This window comes from Ranitomeya imitator, chromosome 3 (genome assembly GCF_032444005.1).
Source record: "Ranitomeya imitator isolate aRanImi1 chromosome 3, aRanImi1.pri, whole genome shotgun sequence".
NCBI classification, from domain to species: domain Eukaryota; kingdom Metazoa; phylum Chordata; class Amphibia; order Anura; family Dendrobatidae; genus Ranitomeya; species Ranitomeya imitator.
Window position 1 is genome coordinate 525,446,963 of NC_091284.1, and position 13,857 is coordinate 525,460,819.

Here is a 13,857-nt window from a genome sequence, read left to right on the forward strand (position 1 = left end):
ATTTGTCCTGAGTGCACTGATACACCATATGTGGGGGGAACCACTGTTTGGGCGCATGGGAGGGCTCGGAAGGGAAGGAGCGCCATTTGGAATGCAGACTTAGATGGAATGGTCTGCAGGTGTCACATTGCGTTTGCAGAGCCCCTAATGTACCTAAACAGTAGACACCCCCTACAAGTGACACCATTTTGGAAACTAGACCCCCTAAAGAACTCATTTAGATGTGTGGTGAGCGCTTTGACCCACCAAGGGCTTCACAGAAGTTTATAATGCAGAGCTGTAAAAATAAAACAAAAATTTTTTTCCACAAAAATTATTTTTTAGCCCCCAGTTTTGTATTTTCCCGAGGGTAACAGGAGAAATTGGACCCCAAAATTTGTTGTCCAATTTGTCCTGAGTGTGATGATACCCTATATGTGGTGGGGAATTACTGTTTGGGCGCATGGGAGGGCTCGGAAGGGAAGGAGCTCCATTTGGAAATGCAGACTTAGATGGAATGGTCTGCAGGTGTCACATTGCGTTTGCAGAGCCCCTAATGTACCTTAACAGTAGAAACCCCCCACAAGTGACACCATTTTGGAAACTAGACCCCCTAAGGAACTCATCTAGATGTGTGGTGAGAGCTTTGAACCCCCAAGTGTTTCACTACAGATTGTAACGCAGAGCCGTGAAAATTAAAAAAAAAAACTTTCCCCCCAAAATTATTTTTTAGCCCCCACTTTTGTATTTTCCCGAGGGTAAGAGGAGAAATTCGACCCCAAAAGTTGTTGTCCAATTTGTCCTGAGTACGCTGATACGCCATATGTGGGGGGGAACCACCGTTTGGGCGCATGGGAGGGCTCGGAAGGGAAGGAGTGCCATTTGGAATGCAGACTTACATGGAATGGTCTGCAGGCGTCACATTGCGTTTGTAGAGCCCCTAATGTACCTAAACAGTAGAAACCCCCACAAGTGATCCCATATTGGAAACTAGACCCCACAAGGAACTTATCTAGATGTGTTGTGAGAACTTTGAACCCCCAAGTGTTTCACTACAGTTTATAACGCAGAGCCGTGAAAATAAAAAATCCTTTTTTTTCCCACAAAAATTATTTTTTAGCCCCCAGTTTTGTATTTTCCCAAGGGTAACAGGAGAAATTAGACCCCAAAAGTTGTTGTCCTATTTGTCCTGAGTACGCTGATACCTCATATGTTGGGGTAAACCCCTGTTTGGGCACACGGGAGAGCTCGGAAGGGAAGTTTTACTTTTTCAACTCAGAATTGGCTGGAATTGAGATCGGACGCCATGTCGCGTTTGGAGAGCCCCTGATGTGCCTAAACAGTGGAAACCCCCCAAATATAACTGATACCCTAATCCAAACACACCCCTAACCCTAATCCCAACAGTAACCCTAACCAGCACTCTAACCCTGACACACCCCTAACCCTAATCCCAACCCTATTCCCAACTATAAATGTAATCTAAACCCTAACCGTAACTTTAGCCCCAACCCTAACTTTAGCCCCAACCCTAACTGTAGCCTTAAACCTAGCCCCAACCCTAATGGGAAAATGGAAATAAATACATTTTTTTAATTTTTCCCTAACTAAGGGGGTGATGAAGGGGGGTTTGATTTACTTTTATAGCGGGTTTTTTAGTGGATTTTTATGATTGGCCGTCACACACTGAAAGACGCTTTTTAATGCAAAAAATATTTTTTGCATTACCACATTTTGAGAGCTATAATTTTTCCATATTTTGGTCCACAGAGTCATGTTAGGTCTTGTTTTTTGTGGGACGAGTTAACTTTTTTATTCGTAACATTTTCGGGCAAGTGACATTTTTTGATCGCTTTTTATTCCGATTTTTGTGACGCAGAATGACCAAAAACCAGCTATTCATGAATTTCTTTTGGGGGAGGCGTTTATACCGTTCCGCGTTTGGTAAAATTGATAAAGCAGTTTTATTCTTCGGATCAGTACGATTACAGCGACACCTCATTTATATCATTTTGTTATGTTTTGGCGCTTTTCTACGATAAAAACTATTTTATAGAAAAAATAATTATTTTTGCATCGCTTTATTCTCAGGACTATAACTTTTTTATTTTTTCCTGATGATGCTGTATTGCGGCTCGTTTTTTGTGGGACAAGATGATGTTTTCAGCGGTACCATGGTTATTTATATCTGTCTTTTTGATCGCGTGTTATTCCACTTTTTGTTCGGCGGTGAGATAATAAAGCGTTGTTTTTTGCCTCGTTTTTTTTTTTTTTTCTTACGGTGTTTACTGAAGGGGTTAACTAGTAAGCCAGTTTTATAGGTCGGGCCGTTACGGACGCAGCGATACTAAATATGTGTACTTTTATTGTTGTTTTTTTTATTTAGATAAAGAAATGTATTTATGGGAATAATATATATATATATTTTTTTCATTATTCAGGAAATTTTTTTTTTTTTTACACATTTGGAAAAAATTTTTAAAAACTTTTTTACTTTGCCCCAGGGGGGGACATCACAGATCGGTGATCTGACAGTTTGCACAGCACTCTGTCAGATCACCGATCTGTCTCAGAGCACTGCAGGCTTCACAGTGCCTGCTCTGAGCAGGCTCTGTGAAGCCACCTCCCTACCTGCAGGACCCGGATGCCGTGGCCATCTTGGATCCGGACCTGCTACAGGGAGGGAGGTAGGGAGACCCTGGCAGCAACGCGATCACATCGCGTTGCTGCGGGGGGCTCAGGGAAGCCCGCAGGGAGCCCCCTCCCTTCGCGATGCTTCCCTGTACCGCCGGCACATCGCGATTATGTTTGATCGCGGTGTGTCGGGGGTTATTGTGCCGGGAGCAGTCCGTGACCGCTCCTGGCACATAGTGCCGGATGTCAGCTGCGATAGGCAGCTGACACCCGGCCGCGATCCCCCCGTGAGCGCAGCCGATCGCGTATGACGTACTATCCCATCGGTGGTCATAGCGGCTCACCCCACCTCGACGGGATAGTACGTCTAATGTCAGAAAGGGGTTAAGTGAATAAATACTGAGTTTTATCGTAAACGTGATGCAATAGGATACAGGGTTCTTTTGGTTTTTCTTAGTTTTTGATCCTTGGTTACTCATTTTTCTTGTTTTTTTTATACCATGGGTGTGTCACAGAACTTTATACCATTTGGCAATGAAGAAAAAATAACTTCATTTTTAACACCAAAATTTTGTTTTAGCCCCAGATTTTACATGTTCACACAAGAAATGGGTAAAAATGGCACCATCATTTGTCCCACAATTTCTACTAAATGCGGCAATACCCCATATGTGGCTATACAGTACAACTTAGCCATACAGAGATACGGGAGGGACGGAGTGCTATTTGCCTTCTGGAGCGCAGATTTTCCTAGAACAGTTTGCAGAATCCATATACAGAACCCCTAAGTGCTGGAAGAGCAGAATCCCCCCCTCAAGTGAGCCTATTTTGTAAATTATACCCCTTTGGTAATTTATCTACAAGTGTAGTGATGATTTGGACTACATGGGTATTTTCCAGAAACAAGCAGCAGTGAATGTTGCTGAGTGAAAATTTTAAACTGCCGTTGTAGTGACCAGTATGTTATGCCCAGCCCGTTAGTAACCCTAACCACACCTCTAACCCTGACACACCCCTAACCCTAATCCCAACCCTATTCCCAACTGTAAATGTAATCTAAACCCTAAGCATAACTTTAGCCCCAACCCTAACCCTAACTTTATCCCCAACCCTAACCCTAACTTTAGCCCCAACCCTAACTGTAGCCTTAACCCTAGCCCCAGCCCTAACCCTAGCCCTAACCCTAATGGGAAAATGGAAATAAAGATATTTTTTTAATTTTTCCCTAACTAAGGGGGTGATGAAGGGGGGTTTGATTTACTTTTATAGCGGGTTTTTTAGCGGATTTTTAGGATTGGCAGCCGTCACACACTGAAAGACGCTTTTTATTGCAAAAAATATTTTTTGCGTTACCACATTTTGAGAGCTATAATTTTTCCATATTTTGGTCCACAGAGTCATGTGAGGTCTTGTTTTTTGCGGGACGAGTTGACGTTTTTATTGGTAACATTTTCGGGCACGTGACATTTTTTGATCGCTTTTTATTTTGATTTTTGTGAGGCAGAATGACCAAAAACCAGCTATTCATGAATTTCTTTTGGGGGAGGCGTTTATACCGTTCCGCGTTTGGTAAAATTTATAAAGCAGTTTTATTCTTCGGGTTAGTACGATTACAGCGATACCTCATTTATATTTTTTTTATGTTTTGGCGCTTTTATACAATAAAAACTATTTTATAGAAAAAATAATTATTTTTGCATCGCTTTATTCTCAGGACTATAACTTTTTTGTTTTTTTGCTGATGATGCTGTATTGCGGCTCGTTTTTTGCGGGACAAGATGACGTTTTCAGCGGTACCATGGTTATTTATATCCGTCTTTTTGATCGCGTGTTATTCCACTTTTTGTTCGGCGGTAAGATAATAAAGCGTTTTTTTGCCTCGTTTTTTTTTTTTCTTACGGTGTTTACTGAAGGGGTTAACTAGTGGGCCAGTTTTATAGGTCGGGCCGTTACGGACGCGGCGATGCTAAATATGTGTACTTTTATTGTTTTTTTTATTTAGATAAAGAAATGTATTTATGGGAATAATATATATATATTTTTTTCATTATTTAGGAATTTTTTTTTAATTTTTTTTATTTTTACACATCTGGAACTTTTTTTTTTAACTTTTTTACTTTGTCCCGGGGCGACATCACAGATCGGTGATCTCACAGTTTGCATAGCACTCTGTCAGATCACCGATCTGACTTACAGCACTGCAGGCTTCACAGTGCCTGTTCTGAGCACCCATATGTGGCTATACAGTACTACTTAGCCATACAGAGATACTCGGGAGGGACGGAGTGCTATTTGCCTTCTGGAGCACAGATTTTCCTAGAACAGTTTGCAGAATCCATATACAGAACCACTAAGTGCTGGAAGAGCAGAATCCCCCCCTCAAGTGACAATATTTTGTAAATTATACCCCTTTGGTAATTTATCTACAATTGTAGTGATGATTTGGACTACATGGGTGTTTTCCAGAAACAAACAGCAGTGAATGTTGCCGAGTGAAAATTGTAAACTGCCGTTGTAGTGACTAGTATGTTATGCCCAGCCCGTGCTTCTGGAGACACGCACCAGTAAGTTAGGTGGACTCTCATTGCGTCAGCAATGCCAAACATGTGGGCGCTGTATGTGATTTAGGCACACTGTGGGGCTCAGAAAGGAGGCATTTGGATTTGGGAGCAGAGAATTTGCTGGATTTCTTTTGGCGGGTGAGGAGCCACTTCGCTTTCCAGAGCCTTTGTACTACCGGTAAGTTGGAAGCCCCCTATATTTCCATTAACAGATAATGGACCTGAGTAAGGATTTCCTTTTTTTGTGGATTGAGTTGAAGCTTTTATTGGGAACATTTTACATAAGGTTTGGGATCACATTTATCCGGCGCTCTACACTGAGCACTTACTTTGGGGTTTCCATCTAAATCTCTGAATGACGTGATTCAGATGAAACGCCCGATGGATCCATTCACTATAATGAGACAGCAGAGTTATTTTGGTCTTCGTCTGGCCTCTGTTCAGCGGTGTCCTTTTCAGAAGTGCACAAAACTGTGACAGACGGCACTTTTATGCAATCCTAAAAAGATGGACACCGCCGGATCACAGGTCAGACTGTGTCCAAAGTGCCTCCATCTGCCTCATTATAAGGAATTTAGCAGATGGTAATTCCAATATTGTTTAGTAAGGGTTAGCATATCAGAATTTAAATAAAAATAAATATACTTTATTGTAAATCTTTAAAATATAAAAACTTACTATAGGTCCACGTGCAAAGACAAACAAAACACTCAGTGGTTTACACATACAAGAATGAATCCAGCCACTACACTCCTTGACAGAAGTTATGTCGCTTATCCATGTTATGTAAATAAAAGTTTATAAACTCACTTTAAATTCACCAATTGGTTTTATAAATTACTAGATGGTGGCACGATTCTAACGCATCGGGTATTCTAGAATATGTATGTCCACGTAGTATATTGCACAGCCCACGTAGTATATTGCCCAGCTATTTAGTATATTGCTCAGCCATTTAGTATATTGGCCAGTCATGTAGTATATTGCCCAGCCACGTAGTATATTGCCCAGCCAAGTAGTATATTGCCCAGCCACGTCGTATATTGCCCAGCCACGTAGTATATTGGCCAGCCACGTAGTATATTGGCCAGCCACGTAGTATATTGCCCAGCCACGTAGTATATTGCCCAGTCACGTAGTATATTGCCCAGCCACGTAGTATATTGCCCAGCCACGTAGTATATTGCCCAGCCATGTAGTATATTGCCCAGCCATGTAGTATATTGGCCAGTCACATATGTCACAGGTTAAAAAATAAAAAAAAACATATACTCACCTTCTGAGGGATCCCTTGTAGTCATGTCGCCTGTGTGCGGTGCACTCGGCAGCTTCCGGTCCCAGGGTTGGTAGCGCAGGACCCGTGATGACGTCGCGGTCACATGACCGTGACATCATGGCAGGTCCTTCTCGCGCAGGACCTGTGATGAGGTCGCGGTCACATGACCATGACGTCATGGCCACATGACCATGACGTCATGGCAGGTCCTTTTCGCGCAGGACCTGTGATGAGGTCATGGTCACATGACCGTGACGTCATGGCAGGTCCTTGTCGCATACCATCGGACTGTGGCCATCACTGATTGGTCGCGGCAGCCATGACAGGCAGCTGGTGAGACCAATCAGCGACTTGGATTCCATGACAGACAGAGGCCGTGACCAATGAATATCTGGGACAGACAGACGGAAGTGACCCGTAGACAATTATATAGTAGATTCTTTTGAAAGCTGAAACCCTCCGAAATGTGGTTTAGGTTAAGAAAATAAATTGGCATCAATGCAGAAATATTGATCAGTTAATGGACACAGAATGGTCAGATTTTGGCAAGACAAAATTTTTGTCGCCCACAGAAATTGTGATATTCAAACAAATAATTAACTTAAAATACAAATATATGTTGCATAACATTGGTGAATGAAGTTGTGGTGCTATTCATGGGCGGACATACCGCCTGTTCAACCTGTGCAACCGTACAGGGGCCCAGAGCGGGAGGGGGCCACCGACGGGCATACAAAGCAATGAGGTGAATGACAGCCGGCGGCAGTATTACTGCTAACAGGAGAAGCAGGGGGGCCCGCTCTGCTGCGCGCATGTGATATGACAGTTAAACGGGCCCCCCTCCTCACCTGCTAGCATATATTATGCTACTGTCCAGCCGGCTGTCACTGCTGTGGTCTGCGGTGAGGTGGCGGGTAGCAGATGCTGGACCATGAAGAGAGGATGGAGGGGGAGGGCCTCTCAGTCACAGTGACTCACTGAAGCTTGCTCAGGACCTGTGATGAGGTCACAGGAGGGGAGGAGTCAGGAGTCACATGATCGGGGCCCGGGGCCTCTGTGTATTGCAGGACTCTGCTGTTCTGTCATGGTGCTAGACGGTAAGCTTATGTGTGGGGTCGGAGTTGTTTATAGTGTGGATGTAGCAGAGCCGTGTGTGTGTACGAGATGTATGGAGCGGAGCTGTGTGTGGTTAGTGTTCAGAGCGGAGCCGTGTGTATGAGGTGTACAGAGCGGAGCCGTGTGTGTGTATGACGTGCACGGAGCGGAGCCGTTTGTGTGTGGTGTACGGAGCGGAGCCGTGTGTGTGTATGAGGTGTACGGAGCAGAGCCGTGTGTGTATGAGGTGTACGGAGCAGAGCCGTGTGTGTGTATGAGGTGTACGGAATAGAGCCGTGTGTGTGTATGAGGTGTATGGAGCAGAGCCGTGTGTGTATGAGGTGTACGGAGCAGAGCCGTGTGTGTGTATGAGGTGTACGGAGCAGAGCCGTGTGTATATGAGGTGTACGGGGCAGAGCCGTGTGTGTATGAGGTGTACGGAGCAGAGCCGTGTGTGTGTGTGTATGAGGTGTACGGAGCAGAGCCGTGTGTGTCTATGAGGTGTACGGAGCAGAGCCGTGTGTGTGTATGAGGTGTACGGAGCAGAGCCGTGTGTATGAGGTGTATGGAGCAGAGCCGTGTGTGTGTGAGGTATACGGAGCGGAGCCGCATGTGTAGGAGTAACTATGCGTGGCCATTATACTGTGCACAGTATGTGTGGCCATTATACAGTATGTAGTATCATGTAGGGCCATCATACAGTATGGAGCATCATGTGTGGCCATTATAAAGTATGGAGCATCATGTGCGGTCATACAGTATGGAGCATCATGTGCGGCCATTATACAGTATGGAGCATCTTGTGTGGCCATAATACAGTATAGATCATCTTGTGTGGCCATTATACAGTATGGAGCATTATGTGTGGCCATTATACAGTATGGAGCATCATGTAGGGCCGTCATACAGTATGGAGCATCATGTGTGGCCGCTATACAGTATGGAGCATCATGTGTGGCCGTTATACAGTATGGAGCATCATGTGTGGCCATTATACAGTATGGAGCATCATGTGTGGCCATTATACAGTATGGAGCAGTGTGGCCATTATACAGTATGGAGCATCATGTGTGGCCATTATACAGTGTGGATTACTGTGTGGCCATATTGTTTATAATTATTGTTTATGAAACAGTGTGATCAGCAATGCTAAATAGCTGTGGTTGGGATGTGGATATGGGTGTGACTAGTTGTGAAATGGGTGTGCTCAGAGGCGTGGCTTAAAATTTGCCGTGGTTCACTGGGCGCACTGCAAACTTTATCCCTCTTTAAAAGTTGGGAGGTATGGTTTAACTGCGCCCCTACTTGTATGTGTTTGAGGAAAAGGTGTGTAAATGGGTGTGGCTTAAAAATGGCTGTGGTTTTCCTTCACAAACACAGAACCTGTTGTTAGGCCCGGGAAGATTTCTTGCACAGGGGCCCTCTGCAGTCTGTGTCTGCCCCTGGTGCTATTTGTCATATTTAATATTTTGTGTGACTTCCATGAGCTTGAAGGACTGCATCCATGCGGTTCAACAATGATTCATACAATTTATTAATGAGGACATCAGGAATAGCACAGAATGCAGTCTTACATGCCTCCCAGAGTTCATCTTGATTCTTTGTTTTTGTCTTCCAAGCTTCCGCTTTCATCCTACCCCAAACATGCTCAATGATGTTCATGTCTGGTGACTGGGTTGGCCAGTCCTCGAGCACCTTGATCTTTTTTGCCTGCAGGAACTTTGTTGTAGAGATGGATGTATGAGATGGAGCACCATCCTGCTGCAGAATTTGATCCCTTTTATGATTTGGAATATAAGTGGTAGCTAATACTTCTTGATATTTTAGGCTATTGATATTACCTTGCAAATGTTTCGCACATCCCCATACTGAATGTAACCCCAGACCATGATCTTTCCACCACCAAATGTAACTGTTTTCTGGGTCTATTTTGGATCCATACGGGCTCCAGTAGGTCTCCTGCAGTATTTGCAGCGGCTGTGGTGTAATTCTACTGAAGATTTATCAGAGAAATCCACCTTCTGCCACTTCTCCAGCGTCCATCTGTTTAGCAGGCTGTGGGATGTCAGACGGTTTTTTATTTGCCTTTTGTTTAGTGCTGGCTTCTGGGCACTGATTCGACCATGGAGGCCATTTCGAGACAGAATGCTACAAACTGTTCTATTTGGCACAGGGACTTGAGGTGACCAGGCCTGTTGGAGCTCTGCGGCAGTGGAAAATGGGCTTGCTTTGGATTTTCTAACAAATAGTGATGAATGAATATACTCGTTACTCGAGATTTCTCAAGCATGCTCGGGGGTCCTCCAAGTATCTTTTTTGTGTTCGGAGTTTTAGTTTTTCTTGCCGCAGCTGAATGATTTACATCTGTTAGCCAGCATAAGTACATGTAGGGGTTGCCTGGTTACTAGGGAACCCCCACATGTACTTATGCTGGCTAACAGATGTAAATCATTCAGCTTCGGCAAGAAAAACTAAAACTCCGAGCTCTAAGAAATCTCGAGTAATGAGTATATTCGCTCATCACTACTAACCAACAAACGTTCCTCTTGAGCAGTTGTCTTGCGGGGTCTGTCAGGCTTGGGCTTGTCAAACATCTCCAGTCTCTTCAAGTCTTTTTTTTAATTATTTGTACTTGACGCTGAGACACATTAAAAGTGCCAGCCACCTCTGCAGTGGATCTGGTCTTCAGCCTCTTGATAATCCAGGCTTTGGTCGCAGGGTGGATTTTTGGCATGTTGTCAGAGCTCTAGTTGCAGTTCAAGTGAAGGTCTGGGGTGCTGGATTTCTTTTTATACACACACATTAATTAACCGATCAATTACTGAGCACAGATGAGGATGTAAACTAGGATTGGGTGCATTATATGACCAGGTGACAAAACTTTTGTCTTGCCAAAATCTGACCATTCTGTGTCCATTAACTGATCAATATTTCTGCATTCATGCCAATTTATTTTCTTAACCTAAACCACATTTCGGAGGGTTTCAGCTTTCAAAAGAATAATTTATAGAACCAATGGATGAATTTAACGTCAGGTTATAAGCTTTTATTTACATAACATGGATAAGCGACATAACTTCTGTCAGGGAGTGTATACAACCCAAAGGACCCTTAGTCCCTTCTAACGTAATTGGGTAACTGTGCCGATATCCAAACAGCACTGTGACTATCTTTTGTCAATACACTCAGATCATATAGATATCAGGGTGGGTAAAAATCTATTAAACACAGTGGTGTGTGAAATCCACTTAGGGTATGTGTCCACGTCCAGGATTTGGTCAGGATTTTTCATCAGTATTTGTAAGCCAAAACCAGGAGTGGGTGATAAATGCAAAAGTGTAGCATATGTTTATATTATACTTTTCTTCTAATTGTTCCACTCCTGGTTTTGGCTTACAAATACTGATGAAAAATCCTGACCAAATCCTGATGCAATCCTGAACGTGGACACATATCCTTAGGCACAAAAATATCACTGCATACCTGGTTATTGGATATGACTGCCATTCATATCACATCTTCCGCAGTGAGTTAATGCATTCATACCCCTATAACCATAATGCATAGATTACATAAAAGAGTGGCTTCACCACTGCAATCAGAACTGCATGCTAGGGTAGACCATGGATTCAGGCTGCATACCTCTATAGTGAGCCCTGGATTGAGGTTGCAACCTATATCCTCATAGGTCACTGTGTAGCACATATACATAGGTATTCATAGTATGGCAAACATAAATTGAGAGAGTCTTTGGACATTAGTCGAGCAATCATTACTCAGATGTCAATTTCATCTATAGTTATGCCCAAACCTTTAACTCTTAAACCCTTTTTAACATTACATATATAGATCAATGTAACAGTTTCAAAATGGTGAAAGTAAGAAAAGAATCCAGCTCAGGAAAATGTATAAAATTGAAAATTCTTTATTCCAAATAATTTTTAAAACTAGAAGAAACACTGCATGTCAAAAATCAACAATATCCAAAAAATGGAAGGACAACCATGGTACAGCTGAACGCGTTTCGAACACAAAGTGTTCTTAGTCCACAGCAAGTGATCCAGGTGAGTGCTTCATATATAAAAGCATCCATCACAGGTGAAATGAATAAAAGATATAATTAGAGAAATCGCACCTACTGCAATGCAGAAAATTGTATATATGATGCGAAAAAATGCAAAGAAAAAAATAATTAAGTGACATACAATCACAAAAGCAGATATAGATGTAATGTGATATAACTATAGTATATAGTACTATATTATTATACATTTTTTATAGCGCCATTTATTCCATGGCGCTTTACATGTGAATACGAGGCACATATAGACAAATACATTAAACATGAGCAGATAACAGGCACACGGGTACATAAGGAGGGAGGACCCTGCCCGCGAGGGCTCACAGTCTGCAGGGGATGGGTGATGAAACACTAGGAGAGGGTAGGGCAGGTTGCGCGGCGGTTCAGTAACTTCAGGATCACTGCAGGCTGTAGGCTTGTCGGAAGAGGTGGGTCTTCAGGTTCTTTTTGAAGGTTTCTATGGTAGGCGAGAGTCTGATGTTTTGGGGTAGAGAGTTCCAGAGTATGGGGCAAGCACGGGAGAAGTCTTGGATGCGGTTGTGGGAAGAAGAGATGAGAGGGGAGTAGAGAAGGAGGTCTTGAGAGGATCGGAGGTTGCGTGTAGGTAGGTACCGGGAGACCATGTCACAGATGTATGGAGGAGAAAGGTTGTGGATGGCTTTGTATGTCATTGTGAGGGTTTTGAACTGGAGTCTCTGGGCGATAGGAAGCCAGTGAAGGGCTTGACATAGGGGAGAGGCTGGGGAATAGCGGGGAGACAGGTAGATTATATACTATAGTATAGTTATAGTTTATAGTTATATCACATTACATCTATATCTGCTTTTGTGATTGTATGTCACTTAATTATTTTTTTCTTTGCATTTTTTCGCATCATATATACAATTTTTTGCATTTATTTTAATGTGTCTACGTGAGTCAGTGTCTCCGGTACGTGAGGAAACGGTCACCACACGTACCGGAGCCACTGACGTGTGAAACCGGCCTTATGGAGATTACAACCTAGCAAACTTCTTATGAGCTGCCCAGGAGTTTAGTAGCTTAAGTATTTCCCATACAGTGTACAATTGTACTGAGAACAAAGAAACGATGGCACTCACCGTCCCTTTTAAAAGTCCTTCATTGTAGGTTGTTAAAACATGATGGCAAGAGAATTAAGTGGACACTTGATGGACGATGGCCATTTCATGCCTCAATGGGTCCTGCCTGGTCTCACAGGACCAGTTCAACGCAAAACAGCAGTCCCTCCTCAAGTGCTCACTTAATTCTGTCACAGTCATGTTTTAACGACATGCAATAAAGAACTTTAACCCCTTCACGACATGCGCCGTACTAGTACTGCGCATGCCGTGAATCCCCCTTTGATGTGGGCTCCGGCGGTGAGCCCACATCAAAGTCGCGACATGTCAGCTGTTTTGTACAGCTGACATGTGCGCGCAATAGCGGCGGGTGAAATCGCTATTCACCCACCGCTATTAACCTGTTAAATGCCGCTGTCAAACAGACAGCGGCATTTAACTACCGCATCCGGCCGGGCGGCCGGATATGACGTCATCGCCGACCCCCGTCACATGATCGGGGGTCGGCGATGCATCAGGAAGGTAACCATAGAGGTCCTTGAGACCTCTATGGTTACTGATGCAGGTCTGCTGTGAGCGCCCCCCTGTGGTCTGCGCTCACAGCACACCTGCATTTCTGCTACATAGCAGCGATCTGATGATCGCTGCTATGTAGCAGAGCCGATCAGGCTATGCCAGCTTCTAGCCTCCCATGGAGGCTATTGAAGCATGGCACAAGTAAAAAAAAAATGTTTTTTAAAATATGAAAAAAATATAAAAAATATAAAAGTTTAAATCACCCCCCTTTCGCCCCATCTTAAATAAAACAATAAAAAAAAAAACAAACCTACACGTACTTGGTATCGCCATGTTCAGAATCGCCCGATCTATCAATTAAAAAAAAGCATTTACCTGATCGCTAAACGGCGTAGCGAGAAAAAAATCCGAAACGCCAGAATTACGTTTTTTGGTCGCCGCGACATTGCATTAAAATGCAATAACGGGCGATCAAAAGAACGTATCTTCGCAAAAATGGTATCATTAAAAACATCAGCTCGGCACGCAAAAAATAAGCCCTCACCCGACCCCAGATCACGAAAAATGGAGACGCTACGGGTATCGGAAAATGGCACTTTTTTTTTTTTTTTTTTAGCAAAGTTTGGAATTTTTTTT